This window comes from Dermacentor albipictus, unplaced genomic scaffold, assembly GCF_038994185.2.
Source record: "Dermacentor albipictus isolate Rhodes 1998 colony unplaced genomic scaffold, USDA_Dalb.pri_finalv2 scaffold_11, whole genome shotgun sequence".
NCBI lineage: Eukaryota > Metazoa > Arthropoda > Arachnida > Ixodida > Ixodidae > Dermacentor > Dermacentor albipictus.
Window position 1 is genome coordinate 11,634,250 of NW_027225565.1, and position 17,543 is coordinate 11,651,792.

At 48.3% G+C, this 17,543-nt stretch overlaps 1 long non-coding RNA gene across 2 annotated transcripts; it reads left to right on the forward strand.

Moving 5' to 3' along the window:
* The first annotated feature begins 11,746 nt into the window (after nucleotides 1-11,746).
* On the forward strand, nucleotides 11,747-16,320 carry LOC139051247 (uncharacterized). Of its 2 annotated transcripts, XR_011509284.1 has the most exons (4): nucleotides 11,747-11,827; nucleotides 12,765-12,899; nucleotides 12,962-13,017; nucleotides 16,132-16,320. It is a non-coding gene; the product is annotated as an uncharacterized lncRNA (long non-coding RNA). The 2 variants fall into 2 exon arrangements; XR_011509283.1 differs by lacking the exon at nucleotides 16,132-16,320 and having other exon boundaries at nucleotides 12,962-13,027.
* Nucleotides 16,321-17,543: the final 1,223 nt, after the last annotated feature.

Sequence of the window (17,543 nt, forward strand, 5' to 3'; positions counted from 1 at the left end):
GGCCATAGATGGCGCCACTGCGTAGCAGAATGGTTGGCTGGCTGAAGTTCGCGATGCAACTAAAGGGGGGTCAAGAAAATTCTGGAGCCATATAAGCTGGCTGGGTAAAGCTAATCACAGGAAAGAGGAACAGATTCACGATGCCGAAGGAAATTGTTTAGAGGGAGATGACGCTGTCAACTACATTGGTTCAGTTATAGCAGAGTCATTTAGGAAAGACGATAGGGTAATCGCTCCAAGTGAGGGAGCAACACAGAATAGAATAATAGAAAACAGCTTAGAACTGACCAATCTTAACTGGAAAAAGGCGGAAGCAAATGTTCCAAAATGCACGTCCGCGGGAATAGGCGAAGTTCTAATCAAGTTAATTAATGAACTTGGCCCAAGAAGCAAGGAAACGCTGATAAAAGCATTGGAGACAGTCATAACAAATAAGCAAATTCCGCACAGCTGGAAACAGAGTAAAATGAATTTGATTTATAAAGGGAAAGGTGATAAGAAGAACATAAAATCCTTCCGACCAATTACGATAACATCAGTTATATATAGGCTGGCGATGCAGGCGGTGAAATTAAAAATGCAGCCATGGGTAGAAAGTAATAGAATACTCGGAGAACTTCAGAACGGGTTCAGAAGTGGTAGGCGCTTAGATGATAGCCTGTTCGTGCTTACCCAGTGCATAGAAATAGCTAAGGCGGAAAATAGACCTGTATTTAGCCTTCCTGGACATAAGTGGGGCATACGACAATGTGAACAGGAAACTCCTGTGGAACATATTAAAAGCTGAAGGTATCGGTAATGAGGTAATTGATTTTTTACAGGAACTATATTGAGAAAATAATGTTGAAATAACATGGGAAGGAATTAAGAGTGCGGCAACTGTCGAGGTTCACAAGGGATTAAGGCAAGGTTGTCCTCTATCACCGCTGCTGTTCATGCTTTATATGATAAGCATGGAAAGAAGGTTACAACGAAGCAATCTAGGGTGTAATCTGTCGTACAGATTAGGCGAAAAGGTTGTTGAGCAACGACTACCGGGTTTAATGTATGCGGACGATATTGTACTGTTAGCAGATAGCCAGGAAGATTTGCAAACTCTGGTTAATTACTGTGGGGACGAAGGAGACAGTTTAGGTTTCAGTTTTAGTGCAGCTAAGTCCGGTGGGATGTTTTTCAACGATACAACTGATCAGGAGCTTACAATACAAAGCCATGAAATACCCCGAGTGGCTGAATACAAATATCTCGGGGTATGGATAAACAAAGGGCAGATGTACACGGAAAAGCACGAACAGTCTCTCATAGTAAAAGGGCGAAGAGATGCCGGGATAATGAAACATAAGGCATTGTGGGGGTACAACAGGTATGAGGTACTGAGAGGCATTTGGAAGGGAGTAATGGTGCCGGGGCTTACTTTCGGGAATGCGGTCCTGTGTTTAAGGGCAGGGGTTCAGTCGAGACTAGAAGTAAATCGGAGAGCTGTGGGAAGGTTAGCACTAGGTGCCCACGGGAAAACCACAAACGAAGCAGTACAGGGAGATATGGGCTGGGCATCGTTCGAAGCACGGGAAGCTCAGAGTAAAATCCTATACGAAAAACGTCTGAGGAAATTGGACGATAACAGGTGGGCAGCTAAGGTGTTTAAATACCTATACAGAAAGAGCGTTGACTCACAATGGCGGAAAAGAGCTAGGAAGCTAACCAGTAAGGTTGCCAAACACGAGGACGAAGAAAGACAGAGCATTAAACGACAGGTTAAAAATGCGGGAGGTAAAAATGGATAAATTCAATGGAAAAGAAGCATAGTGTGGAACTATATCGATACTGGAAACAGCAGATCAGGAAGGAAGCGTTTCATGATAACTCGAGAGGCAGTGCCCCACTCCTTCAAGCTAGATCAGGATGTCTTAGAACGCGGAGCTATAAAAAGAAATTTAACGAAGAAGACACATGTACTGTGTGTGGTAAATATGTGGAAATAATGGAACACCTCATACTAAAATGTGATGGTATCAATCCTGATGTCGATGCGGCCACAGTCACCCTTCCTGAGGCCCTAGGGTTCAGAGATAATGATAGTCATGTAAATAAATATGCGGTGGAAGTTAGCAAAAGCCGATTGGAGGATTGGTGGCTCAAAAGCATAGAGGTGACATAAGGTTAAAAGGGTAGAAAGACGTATTTAAAGAAAATCGAGAAATTCAATAGCACACAACACAGATAAAAATAAAAGGCAAAATCAAAATCTGAGCATAGGCAGCTTGCGAAGGTAGTTCCCGCGCCTACTAGGGCACCCCTCGCGGCGGCGAGTGCGCACCCGGCAGGATACGACCGGCCCGCTTGCGTTCGGAAAGCCACTGTTTCGCGCGTAGCTGTTGCCTTTTCTGAGCAATGCCGAAGTGCAACCCGAGCTGTTGAGTAGTGGGCTGCAACAGCACGTACAACAACTCACGAGGGACAACGTTTTACAGGTTTCCAAGCCGACCGTATGAAGCAGAACGGCGCCAACACTGGACAGCGCTCGTCCGACGGCATAAGCTGTTTTATGTTCCAGCGTTATGCCAAGTGCGTTATAACGCTGAATTCTTTGCTTTTACAGCAATGATGGCAGCAATGGCACACCTGCAGTTAGTGGCGTAGCTAGGTCGTCTGGCACACGGGGCCCATAGGTCTTCTGTCCGCCCCCCTCCCCCGGGTTTATTCGAGGAAGGCGAGGATATCAACAATTTCCGTGTGTCTCCAGAAGTATATGACACCCCCTCCCCCCCACTGGCCCTTTGCACCCGGGCCACCCCCCCCCCCCCCCCCGTTGCTACGCCACTGCCTGCAGTGTGTACAGGATATGCAGCAAACAAAGTAGTTTGTTCCCGCACTGTACCGCAGTAAAGCTGTGGAACTCTTTCCCAATCCTCTCCCATTCAAACAGCGCTAGGGCTTGCTGAGATTTGAGGAGGGGTTGCAGCTGGCTCAGCTGGCATACATCCTTCTGCGCCCAGCATATCAACTAAGGGGCAGTTGATACCACCAAAATATTTGACGATGTGGTTTATTGGAACCTACTTTGCACGCACTCAAAAATAGCAACAACATAAAAAGTCTCGAACATCCAATATCTTGGGCGAAAATATTTTCCCTGCGTAGTCTAACAAAACTGGTAAGTTCCTCACTTTTTTGTGTTAAGAGAGAACAACGTTAGAATACCTCGGGTAGGTCTTACGAGACGTTGGTACGTCCCACGTTCTTGGATGAAATGTTTTGGAGTCACATTTTTCGTCCTGTATGTACAGAGCAACTACCGCGGCGTGCTTGCACTTCCCTGCGATGCCAGCATGGCAATCGCAGCTCCTCGCTAAGATTTGTGTACTATCGTCGATCTGCAAGAATCTGTCACCTATAATTTCATGCATGCACGAAGGAACTTACGCTGGGCTTCACGCATCGCGCTGGTGTGGTGATTTTCGTTTGTGGAATACACCTAGTAGTCACTTCCGATCCGGCAAGTTCACCAGTTCCTTCACGTCGTAGACGGGCCCCGCTTCAAATAGACGACTTCCTTTCTCCAAATTATTTCCACGGAAAAAGCTGTCAAGATCTTGTAATTCCCGAAACCTGGCTAAAATTAATATCGGCACGCTGTTTGGCGCCATCACTACCATTTGACAGGGCGCCAAACACGCAGCGCAAGCTGCTCACGCCGCGAGTAATCCTACCACATTTGAGCAACTATTCGTCAGATGGCGCTAGGGGTCCGAAAAACGGGGTGCCGCCTAGCAATTGCAACGTGCCCATGGTGGCAACTGCCATCGCCCCGTTTCAAAGGGGACGCTCCTACCTTCCATCCATCCATCCATGGTGGCGCCCATGAAAAAAGGAAGACTGGTCGAAATGGCGAGGAGTGGAGGCGCACGCTCCGTCGTTCTGTGAGTGTTTCTGCCGCATGATCGCCCTTTGCGCGCTGAACTACAAAGGACGCAATGGAAGATCGACTCACATAGACAGATATTAACTAAAGGGCAAGTCGGACTCTTATCTCGCCTCTGTGGCTCGAAAAAAGCCTTGCCGCGTCTACCCGCTGCGTTAGCCCTAACGCCAGCGTGGTCGGAGTCGCCCGTCAGCTCCGGCACGAACCCTAGCGCCGGCGCGGCAGAAGTCCATCGCGCGGTCCGTTGAACCACGCAGCCTTCAATCATGGAAGTGGTCGTACACTCTAAGAACAGTTTACACCCTTTGGCTTGCCCCTTCTGCCTCACAAAAATAATCGTCATCTGCCTTGATGCGTTTCCTTTCTTTATCGCTGCGAGCCCGGAACTTCCAGTAACGAACGGCGCGCGCGTTATCAGCATAGAACAGTTAACACCCTTTGGAGTGCCTCTTCTGATAACGCGCGTGCCGTTCGTCACTGGAAAGTTCCGGGCTTGCAGCGATAAAGAAAGGAAACGCATCAAGGCAGATGACGATTATTTTTGTGTGGCAGAAGGGGCAAGCCAAAGGGTGTAAACTGTTCTTAGAGTGTAGAGGGCGAGAAGATTACCGAAGACGAGTATCACAATGGGAGCTGGACGAAGTTGGAGGCGCAGCGCTGGTGCGCACGCCAATCGCCCGGAATCGAGACGGAAACGACACAGACCGCTACGGGATCCGTGCACTGTTAGAGGGGGAGACCTCGGTTCCGCGCCAGGCCGCCACCACTCCCTAAACGTAAGCCGCTGCCGAAACTTCCGCCCGAAGATTACAGAATCATCCTCCGACCGCAAACAGTAGTCAGTCTGCTGAGCTACGGTGCGGCAGAACTATTTAAAGCAGTCTGCGCCGCGACGCAAGTGAATCCCAACGAAGTCGCCACCGAGGATCAGCTCCGGTTGCACCCTACCAACAACACGGCGCTGATTAGCAGCCCTTCTCGGGATAGGGCCGACGGATACATCAGATTGCAAGTCATCAAATTCGGGCAGCAAGACATACAAGTTTTCGCCTACGCTCCGGCGCCTGAGAACGTGCCCATGGTGGCACGTTCTACCGAAGGGATACCGTACCACGCGTGTTCTGAAGATGATGCAGCCATCTTTGAGGAACTACGAGCCAGAAATAAGGGAACCAAAATCGTGTGTATATATATATATATATATATATATATATATATATATATATATATATATATATATATATATATATATATATATATTGTAGCGAAGAGAGGCGCTAGTGGGTCGAGCGCTCCTGCTCAGCAACGGCTCTCGTGCTTGGAAGCTGTGACTGCCCTGCCCGTCGACGTTGCGCTGCTCCGAGCTCTGCCTAATAAACACCTTTCGAATTGGTGGAGTGTGCGGGGTACCCTCAGACGATCATCCTGGAACTCCGGTCTCGTACCCTACCATCTACCATGCCCCAAGACGCCTCCCAGCACCTCCTGCACCCACTGCGTGTCCCGGGGTGCCTCGTCATCGCGACCCTCCTATCTACACTGGAGCGGACGACACATGACGTGGACGAATGGCTCACGGCGTACGACAGGGTAGGCGACCATAACAAGTGGGACCAAGCGGCCAAACTGAGCCATGTGCTGTTCTACTTCGCTGGAGTTGCCAGCCTGTGGTATAACAACCATCAAGCAGAGTTCCAGACATGGTCGGAATTTAAGACTTCCCTCGCCGATGTATTTGGTCGCCCTGCTGTTCGCAAGCTGCGTGCCGAGCAACGTTTGCGAGAACGAGCTCAACAGCCAGGCGAAACGTTCACCAGCTATATCGAAGATGTCCTGGACCTATGCAGGAAAGTCGATTCGACCATGGGGGAGTCTGATCGAATCCGAAACATCCTGAAGGGCATAGAAGACGACGCCTTTAACATGTTGCTGGTCAAAAGTCCACGCTCTGTGGGTGAAATTGTCACACTGTGTCAGAGCTATGAAGAACTCCGCAGGCAGCGGTCACTGACCCGTCGATCTCTACCGCGTGACGAACACCTCGCTGGTTTGGCTGCCATGTCCAACCAGGCAGCGTTGCTCGCAGAAATGAAGGCGTTCGTCCGCGAGGAAGTTGCCCGGCAACTCTCGTTGATGGATTTTGCACAGCCGCAGTCAGTACACGCGCCTACGCCAAGTTTTTCGCCTCCGCTTCGCCGTGTCATAGCGCAAGAACTGCACGAGGTCTTGCCTGAGCACCACCAGCGTGTTCCTGCGGCTGCGCCTCACAGCTACGCCGAAGTCATGGCCAGGCCCCAACAGATCCCGACAGCTGTGCCACTCAGCTACGCGGAAGTCGTCACCCAGCCTCAACAACTCCCTCAGCGGCGACCTCTCACGTACTCCGAAGTCCTCGCTATGCCCCGACAACAGCCTGCTATGCAATCAATTCACCAGCCGCCACGTCCAACGCGTCCTTCGACATGGATGGGACCTGCCGCAACGACTCGGTGGCGTACAGCGGACAATCGACCGAAGGAAGCTTTGTCGCTTCCTTCGAAAGGTTACGACGCCCATTGCTGGACTCGCCCGGCGAACAGCAGGCGCACAGCGTATTCACCTGATTGCGGCGTGCGCCGCTCGTGTTCTCATCGAGGACGTTGTATACGCCGTCGAATGTATTGTGATTTCCTCGTGCTCCCACGAAGTTATTCTGTGGTGGGACTTTCTCGCCCGCCACGATGCCGTCATTCATTGCGCACGGGCCGAACTAGAACTGTCGCCGATCTCAGATATGACGCTTGCCAATAATGCTTCTTTTGCGAACAAACTACTCGTCAGGCACGACACAAACGTTCCTGCCAACTCTTCAGTGATTGTGTCAATGCAGTGCAGCAGCCTCTCTGACGCCATCGCACTACTTTCTCCGTCGGGCCACTTTTATACTCGAAAAGGTCTGCTGCTGCCTTTTGCGACTGTGAACGTCAAACAGGGCTCCACAGCTATTTTTGTCTGTAACCCCTTCCCATACCCTGTGATGCTGCTTCAAGGCGAATGTCTTGGCCACGTGGAAGTGATCGACGCCGTACAAATTACGGATGTTCCCGAAGAGACGTCCTGCGCCAGTTACAACACGCTCGGTTCTCTCTCTACGTCGGATCCTTTGCCCACAGGTGTGTTCGATTCATCTATTGCCGATGGCCTCACCCCACTTCAGCGTTCACAGCTTCTGCGCATCTTAGAATTTCGTTCTTCTTTTGATGTCGGGCAACCTTCCCTTGGCCGGGCGTCTGCTGTCACGCACCATATTGACACTGGCTCCCAACCGCCATTGCGGCAACGACCATATCGCGTCTCTGCCACAGAACGTCGTGTGATTAATGAGCAAGTGGGCGATATGCTTCGCCGCGAAGTGATCCGACCCTCGAACAGTCCATGGGCATCTCCTGTCGTCCTCGTTACGAAAAAAGACGGCTCGGTACGGTTCTGTGTAGACTATCAGCGCCTGAACAAGATCACTCGCAAAGATGTATACCCACTGCCGCGAATCGATGACGCCATCGATAGCCTACACGGAGCAGAATTATTTTCATCTCTCGATTTACGCTCCGGCTATTGGCAAGTACCCATGGCTGACGTCGATAGGCCGAAGACGGCCTTTGTCACACCCGACGGCTTATACGAATTTAACGTCATGCCGTTTGGACTTTGTAATGCGCCAGCAACCTTTGAACGCATGATGGACACAGTTCTCCGCGGTTTGAAGTGGCACACGTGCTTATGTTATCTCGACGACGTTGTTGTTTTTGCCTCTGACTTCACCACGCACCTTCAACGCCTACGGCGTGTTTTGACGTGCTTAGCAAACGCTGGCCTCCAACTGAACCTAAAGAAGTGCCGATTTGCAGCGCGGCCGCTCACGATACTAGGTTACGTCGTCTCGAAGGATGGAATCTTCCCCTATCCAGACAAACTTCGTGCCGTAGCTGAATTTCCTAAACCGCGACGTGCGTCAAAGAATCTGCGCAGTTTTGTAGGTTTGTGTTCCTACTTCAGGCGCTTCATTCGCAATTTCGCCGCTGTCATATCACCCCTGACGAAGCTCCTTGGCAGCAACGGACCTCTCCATTCGTGGTCGTCCGAGTGCGACGAGGCGTTCACTAAGCTCCATCGTTTGCTGACGTCTCCTCCCATTTTGCGCCACTACGACCCAACGGCACCTATTGAGGTACACACAGATGCCAGCGGTGTTGGCCTCGGCGCTGTCCTAGCTCAGCGCAAACAAGGGTTTCCTGAATAAGTTGTGGCATATGCAAGCCGTATGCTTACTAAAGCCGAGACCAATTACACCGTCACGGAAAAAGAATGCCTGGCGATCATCTGGGCGCTTACCAAGTTCCGGCCCTATTTGTATGGTCTACAATTTGATGTCGTCACGGACCACCATGCACTATGCTGGCTGTCATCATTGAAGGATCCCTCAGGCCGTCTCGCCTGCTGGGCGCTTCGCTTACAGGATTACGATATCCGCGTACTGTACCGGAACGGACGCCAGCACGCTGATGCTGACGCCCTCTCACGTTCTCCCTTGCCAGTCGACAATCCCTGCTGCGCAATATCCCAGCTTGACGTTTCTTCCGTCGACATTGGGACCATCGCTTCTGAGCAGCGCAAGGATCCCTGGATTGCATCCATCATAGACTGCCTTGCTGATCCGTCATCGCAGCCAACCACTCCTGCATTGCGCCGTCAAGCTCGCCATTTCGCCATTCGAGACGACCTGCTTCACCGACGCAATTACACCTCTGACGGCCGCCAGTGGTTATTAGTTGTACCTCGAAGCCTGCGTTCTGAAATCTGCGCATCGTTCCACTCTGATCCACAGTGTGCTCACTCGGGACTTTTCAAAACCTACCAGCGCCTACGACGACGCTACTACTGGCGGGGAATGTACAACTACATTCAAAAGTTCGTTCGCTCATGCCCCGACTGCCAGCGCCGAAAATCTTCACCCCACCACTCGCCAGCTGGTCTGCAGCCTCTACCCTGCCTTACCCGGCCATTCGGGCGCGTTGGAATCGATTTGTATGGGCCACTTCCCCTGACGTCGTCTGGTAACCGCTGGGCCATTATTTGTGGCAGTAGATCACCTTACACGATACGCCGAAACCGCCGCTCTCCCAGCAGCTACAGCGCGCGATGTTGCATCATTCCTGCTACGCCGATTCATCCTGCGGCATGGTCCACCTCAAGAACTGCTCAGCGATCGCGGACGCGTCTTCCTGTCGGAAGTCGTTGAAGCGATTCTCAGAGTGTGCCACGTTGTTCATCGTACGACTACGGCGTACCACCCTCAAACGAATGGCCTCACAGAACGCTTCAACCGTACGCTCGGCGACATGCTTTCAATGTACGTTGCCTCCGACCATACGAACTGGGACGCCGTTCTGACATTCGTCACCTACGCGTATAATACCGCTACGCAGAGCACCACTGGATTTTCACCCTATTTCTTGCTATATGGTCGACACCCTTCGCACACCATTGACACCATTCTGCCGTACCGGCCGGATGCATCCGAGTGCGTGCCTATTTCTGCCACGGTCAGACATGCAGAAGAGTGCCGCGACCTCGCACGGGCCTTTACTTCCGCTGATCAAGAGCGACAGAGGTGCACTCGCGGTGACACCACTGCCACGGTCACCTTCGATCCGGGAGCGCTCGTGTGGCTCTCAGTTCGTCTAACTGCCCCTGGCCTCTCATCAAAACTGGTCCCTAAGTATGAAGGCCCTTACCGTGTTCTCGAACGTGCATCTCCTGTGAACTATGTCATCGAACCAGTTGAGCCATCTTCAGACATGCGCCGCCGTGGACGAGACATTGTCCATGTCGACCACTTAAAGCCTTACTACGACCCGCTCATCGTGACGAGCTGTTAGGTCGCCGGACGGCTCCCTTCTCGCTCCCGGGGGGTGATTGTAGCGAAGAGAGACGCTAGTGGGTTCAGCGCTACTGGCTCTAAACGGTAGTGGGTCGAGCGCTCCTGCTCAGCAACGGCTCTCGTGCTTGGAAGCTGCGACTGCCCTGCCCGTCGACGTTGCGCTGCTCCGAGCTCTGCCTAATAAACACCTTTAGAATATATATATATATATATATATATATATATATATATATATATATATATATATATATATATATATATATATATATATACATATATATATATATATATATATATATATATATATATATATATATATATATATATATATATAAAACAGCCGCTTGCGTTTGTTTCCGCCTTTTTTAAACGAGATATTCGTGTTCAGCGGACTCAAAACTAGAATGTCACAGGGAACTCATTTTATTCGAGAAGTGTTTCAGCTTCCCTTTAATACACCTGCTGCTGTCCAATGTAAGTCTTCCCGCACTTGAGAGGAGTCTGATGCAGTGGCGTAGCTAGGTCGTCTGCACCCGGGGCCCATAGGTCTTCCTATGGGCCCCGGGTGCATAGGTCTTCCGTCACCCCTCTTTCCGCCAGCTATACCCCTCCCCGGGTGTAGCTGGCGGAAAGAGGGGTGTCTTCAGACGCATATGACACTCCCCCCCCCCCCCCCCCCCCTCACTGGCCCCTTGCACCCGGGGCCCACGGCCCCCCCTGTTGCTACGCCACTGGTCTGATGAACTATACCAGTGTTACAAGGCACAAAAGGGGACACATGCCTAACGCCGCAATCATTTTTTCTTTTTTGCCACCCTGTTCAGGTTGCCTATTTATCATAGGGCACACGATAGACAACTTGTGGGGGGCCGAGAAAACTGTATGAACATATCTACTGGCTACATTCCGTAAACCATGGGATAATCAATGTACATAGGGCACCACAGCCAACGTTTTTTTTTTCCTTTTTTCTTAGCTGGGCTTTTTACCCATTTTAAACGCTTTTCGCAGGTTAGTGCTAATAAATGCACAGGATAACTAGCCTTCTCGAGCCTATCTATTTGTTGAGCCTATATATGTACATAGATTATTCCATGGTTTACGGAACTTGGCCAATAGATATGACATCGATAGTTTTCTTGGCCCCCGCAAGTTGTCTATCAAGTGTCCTATGATAAATAGGAAACTTGAACAGAGTGGCAAAAAAAGAAAAGTTGATTGCGGCATTATACATGTATCCCCTTTTGTAGATTCCTCTTAAGTGCAGGAAGACTGACATTGGACAGAGCGGCAGGTGCATTAATATTAGACTAAAAGAACGCAAACATTCACTTAACAACACTAATGCTTCACATCTAGCATCACATTGTTTCAAGTGCGGTTGTACACCTTTGTTCGAAGATACAAAAATTCTTTCAAGACACAAATGCCAAACCACACGGGAAATAATCCAGGCATTCCACATTAAAGGATTAGGAGAGACTAGCGTTAGCCATGCATCTTTGTCTCCGTTAGAATGCGAATTTCAGTATCTTGACAACACGTGTATTAATCTGAAGTAGTGTCTTTTTGCTGTTTCCTTTCTTGACTTCCCTACTTCCTGATATGTTTAACTGCAGAAGTGTACTTGCACCTCGCGTCCGTGCCGGTAAACGACAGGCACTGCTCACGCTTTCGTTCCCGTCGACAGTTCGCTCGCGATGTACTACGTATGCGTGTGCCACCGCGCGCCATGCCTAACGCTCACCTCTTTTTTTTCGTTCGCCGTTTTCATTTACAGCTGTCGATCGCGCCTCGAGCTATACTGAAGGGGACGTGTACGTGCCGTTACGGCGCCCTCGGTAACTGTAAACTCTGCGCAGCGGTAGTATTTTACATCAACCTGCACGAGGACGTGTCGTGTACGAGCGGCCCGCAGTCATGGGGGAAGCCATCGACGAAGCCCGACCATGACGACAAAGTGCCACTGAGAAAGCTGTTTGGAGGTCGGATGCTCTTGCTTTCTGTTCTATGTGCTTCCGCTATATTATTTAGCCTTTTTATCCTAGCTTGTGTTATGTACGCGCTCCGAATTTTTTTTGTGCAGTCTACACGTGAATAGAAACAGCCGAGTTTTTCGCTAAAGCATTATAGCAATACAAATTTACGAAAAATAACTCTTAATTACTCATGCAGTGTTCATTACTATATACACGCACATAATGGCTATTATTTCGCGAAGTGCAATTAAAGCATGCCTTTAGAATTTTCTTGCTTGAACCAAAGATGGGTCACTTATGAGGGAAAGTGTATCCTTTTTACTGTGCAACCTGACATAACCAAGTAAGCAGCGTTTTTCTTCCCGCTTCTTCGCTCGAAATCTACTCCTGTACGAAGTCAAATCCGTGTTTCTGTGTATTATTTTAATGCCCTATCCTCTTTCATGTCCTCCTGTTTGCAGATAACAACAGTCCCTTTGTGGGAAACAAGCAGCCTGCAGAGCTGCCGCCTACCTACGTCACCCAACATTTCGGGGGCATTGAATCCCCTTTTACAACTGCACTTAAGGAGATGGAGAAAAGTGAGGCGGAGATTAGGCACGGCGAAATTCTTCATTGAATTTTCAAAAAAGATCGAAGAGCATTGCTGCAGCAGAAGCTTAACATATTGCTTAAGTCACCACACAGACCACTTCACATGCTGGATGTGTTAGGTGACTTCCCTAAAGTAACCATAGCCCCAAGGAACCATCTGCAAGGGCTGACACCAGAGGAGAGGGCTTTTTATAACGATTTCATTGTATGCGAGTCGGTTAATGAGCTATGTGCGCTGACTGCTGGGCAGTCAAGTTGTCCGAGGTAACAATGGTTCAGAAAGCATTGCATAGGTATATTTCTGACACGTTCATTTCATTATATGTTGTGTATATATACGTCTATGCAGGTGGCACAAGGAACGCTAAGTGCGTATCAGCAGCACAGCAGCTCATACAACTTTGCGTACCCGCAGAGGCACTAAAGAGATTGTTCACAGCCTTTTCAAGTCCAATTTTTTTTTCGTCCAAGGCTACAACATATGGTACGTTAAGATTGTTGGATCTAATTAAGCAATATAAATTACATGTGTGTGTTCTATATTAGGAATACGTATGGAGCCAGTGGCCAGGAAGGACTTTGAGCAGCAGCGTGGTGTTACGGTGAGTGAGTGAGTGAAACAACTTTATTTTGTCCACTATAGACGTAAGCAAACGCCACGCCACCTGACTAGGCCCACTCGGGGACCATCAGGTGGAACCTGACGGCCCTCTCGCGAGCCCTCTGGACTGCCAGGGTTTGAGAGGTCTGATCCTGGGCCCTAATCAGCTTCTTCATTTCCTCTTGAGTGAAAGGGGGACCGGCAGAGGCGCAGCCCCACAGGACATGTTCGAAGTCCGCATAGTCACCACACAGAGGGCAGTCCGGGCTTGGGAACCGTTCGGGGTACATTGTGTGTAGCGCTGCGGGGCTCGGGTAAGTGCTTGTTTGCAGTAGTCTGAGAGTGACTGCCTGGGCCCTGCACAGCGAGGAGTGCGGCGAAGGTAGGACTCTTCTTGACAGATAATTGTATTTGCAGATTTTGTTGTACGAGCAAAGAGGCTGGTGTCGCCCAGGAGAGGACGCGTTGCCCAGCGCATGGTCAGTCAAACCTTGTGCAGCCGAGTGTGCCTCCTCGTTGGGGTTGATCGAGGCACCCTCAATGGTTCCAAGGTGTGCAGGGAACCAGGCCAAAGAGTGATGTTTCATGTCTTTGGCACTTTGGATGATACCAGAGTCCTTCCATTTTTTTTCTGGTCACGAAACTGCCGCCTCAGTTTCATATAGAGCCAGCGCCCGCTGCTAGAGGCGCAACCGTGCATGAGAGGGCATGCGAACGCCGCTACCGCTGTGGTTGTGTGTGGGGCAGTCTGGGTATTCTAGCTTTCTCAACTTCCTCAACTGTCGCTCTAGTTTCACGTCACTATTTTTAACATTGAATATGCTTAAATTACTGCCTGAGTGCGTCTTCGGCCATGATATGCGCGCCTGGGACGAAAAAAAAAGCTGCTCATAACATGGAGCTTGCGGCGGTCTCAGATAAAAAAAAATAAACAAATAAATAAAAAATCTGGGATTTTAAGAGCCAAAACCACTATACGATTATGAGGCATGCCGTAGTGGGGGACTCGGGATTAATTTTGACCCCCTGGGATCCTTTAAAGTGCACCTGAATTTAAATAAAGGTACATAAACGTCTGAATAAGATTTAGGTAGGATTAATGCAAGACAAACTTCACTACTAAATGTCTTTAAATGCACCTAAAAGTCTGCAAAGCGATGCCATTTCTGAATGAGATTTAGGTAGGATTAATGCAAGACAAACTTCGCTACTAAATGTCTTCGGTGCGGCTTTTAGCAACGGATTGAGGCGAACGTAAAGTGTTAGTACCTGTGCAGTTGAAACTAGCTGTTTTGTAATTAGGCAATTGCTTTAGCAAGGCAATTGCTTTAGCAAACAGTCGTTTAGAAGCGTCAGTAAGCCCAGCACTTATTCACGCTGCTCGTGGTTTCGACGCAGAAACGGCGAGACTAGGTATTTTGGTTCTTAATGTGCAACTATTTACAATATGTTAAAGACTTTATAATTCGATAAAGAACAGAAATAGAACGTGTTGGTGCAAAAACAACATACAAGCATGATCATTCATTTATCATTAAAATAAGCGGACAGAAATACAGACAGCACAGAGGCGTCCGGTCACGAATGGTCCACCATTCACAATGCAAGAAGTTTGCTAAAAGCATGACACTGATATAAATAAGCGTAAAGAAATAACATCAAACGTGAGAGATATGCATTGGGGGGCAGGAAACAAACACGAGCAAACGAATGGCAATAAATACAGAATGCATAATCGATTGTTTCTATCAACAAAAAAGTCTAAAGCATTTCATAACACATGGCAAAACAACTCTCAAACGAACACAAGTAGCCGCATCACAAATACAGCAATTTTTTTTTTAATGGCTTGTTAGAGATACCACCATTCTACTTCTTCAGCTGTTACTTGCAACACGTGTTCAGCATCGTTGTCCCACCCCACCACTTCAACTAAACTAAACAGCCCAGCACTCGAAAAATTGCACAGCACATGCACAGAACGCACCCGATCACTCGGCTCGCCTCACACTGCACACGCATTTCGGTACGCGAACGATGCCCTCTGTGGCACAGTGGCGCCGCGTCGCGGCACCTTTGGGCAGTATATGAACCTCTCCCATAGCGTGACGGCAGAGTTTCGTGACCAGAAAAACATGGAAGGACTCTGATCATACGTAGGGCCTGGGGAGCCACCATTCCCATCCGAAAGACCCTGACAGCGGCCTTAAAATCCGAATAAATCGTGTCATGTACACTGTCCGTCAATGCAAGAGCAATAGCAACTTGCTCTGCAACGCTGGAATTAGAAGTGCGGACGGTAGCGCAGCTAAGGATTTTAGCATCACAGTCGATGACCATTGAGGAGAAGGCCTCTTCTTGAACGTAGGAAGCAGCGTCTACGAAGCATGTTCGGTCCTTGTTCAAGCGGGCACTGCCGAGCAGAGCTTTACCCCTGGCTCGCCTTCGTCCTTCGTTGTAGGTGGGATGCATATTTCGTGACAGAGGTGAGCACGTCACTTGCGTTATCTGGAGAGCTAAGTACAGCCTATTTTGTGATAACAAATAAAAAACATAATAGTTGGAATCATTTTCAACTATTCAATGTTTAATGTTACAGTACATGTCATCTCATATCGTGCTGCACATATTGTCGCAGGCAGCCTATAGGTGAACTGACAACAAATCAAAGTACATCGTCCTCTTTTATGCTGATGTGCACAGCATGACAGTGGACCTGAAAGGCACGAGGGAGGCAAGTGCTTGCCTTTGTTGTGCCCTTCTATCCATTGTTGCCCTGAGCACCTCGTCATGGATTACCAACTATCCCAGTCTCGCACTGTGCTTCTTTTATACATCTTTGTCAAATTGTACTAATGTTGTAAAACATGTTTTATTAACCCTTTAATATTTTGTCACCATAACCACCCTGTGTACACACTTTTCTTCGTCTGGTCCCTTGTGTTCTCTGGCGCTGTTTTATTACGGATATGAACCAACTAGCCTAAATATACATCTTGACTGTTAGGAAGCTCTAGGAAATGTTGACAGTATTGAAATAAGTAATGGGGAAAGAAATAATCTGTGCAACAATCTTTGTCTGCGTAACACAAATGAGCAAAAAATGACATTTCAGGTGGGCCTGCTACTTCACCCGCAACAGCCATGGCTTTGTGGAAGCCCTGATGGAATTTTTTCACTCTCTGGCGAGACATGCTTGCTGGAGATAAAGTGCCCATACAAATGCGTTGGCAGAGGGATTTTTGATGATTCAGGGCACAGCATCCTTGACTATGTGCATCATGTTGATGTAAACCCCACACTAAGGAAATCACATAGATACTATACACAGGTCCAGATTTTGATGTACCTGCTTAATGCAAAGCAGTGTTTTTTTTTTGTATATTCAAAGAAGCAGAGTGTGACAATGGTTGTCTGTAGAGATGATGCCTTTCTTCAAGAGGCTATTCCAACTCTTGAACAATTTTATTTTCAGTGGATTTTGTGTGAACTTGTAAGGCAACAAAGTTAGTAGAATGAATGATGCCTCGCTCTAGAGTGGTACTTCTATTTACTGAATAGGGTTTTTCAACGCTTGGTATACAAGTAGAATACATTTCATTTTATTTAAAAGACATCAGACTTGCTTTTTTTTATTTAATTAAGGAAGAATATTTCGAGGTAGGGAGCTTGGGCAGGGATCAAACGCTGGAAGAGACAGTATAGTATAAAGACTAGTGCAAGTGACTGTTGCATCCTGGCGGCTATACCATGCTGTATTTGGGTGAATGTGAGACTGTTCAACATTTCAGGCGTCGGAACATGCATCGCATTATATTTGGTTCAAGAAATGCATATAACAAATTTCTTTTTTTCTTGATTTTCCGTGGCTCTTAAACTACAGTAAGCTAAAAGCTAAATTACTAGGCACCCCCGCAATCACTAATGTGTATGAAGCCATGTTTGATTGTGCCACAGGCCTTTCTGCAGTGCTGCCTGTTCAATAACATTTATGGAATGGAGGATGAAGTAGCTCTTGCCGACATAGCTAAGACGTCAACAGTGATGCGTAAATTTTGGCTGCGCTCGTCCTTTCACTGTATTTTGCCACGACAGTTCATAGTAACAATGAGTAATGCCCCCAGCGGACACCCTATTTTGTACATCGTTTCCTGTTTTTCCCGCTGTCATCACTTGCTATCATATGCGCAATTTTTTTCTTTTTTCCGAGAGACGGAAAATCCTCCCTCATGTTATTTACTTGTAAATATAGTACACCGTATGGCATAAGTGTTTTGGTACTATCAGTGGATCAGGCACATGACTTTGTGCTTAGCAGCAACACACCATAACCACTGTGTTACTGCAATTTGTGGGCAACTTAAGGACATACTCTAGCAAAACGCCACAGGTAGAGAGAGATATATATCTGAATTTTCTGTATGCATCTTGTCACGCATGGTAAATTTGTGTATTTATTCTTTAGGCAACCAGCCAGACTAGTCATATTGTGCAAAAAGTGATCTTTGTTTACTTGCTTCTGCCTGT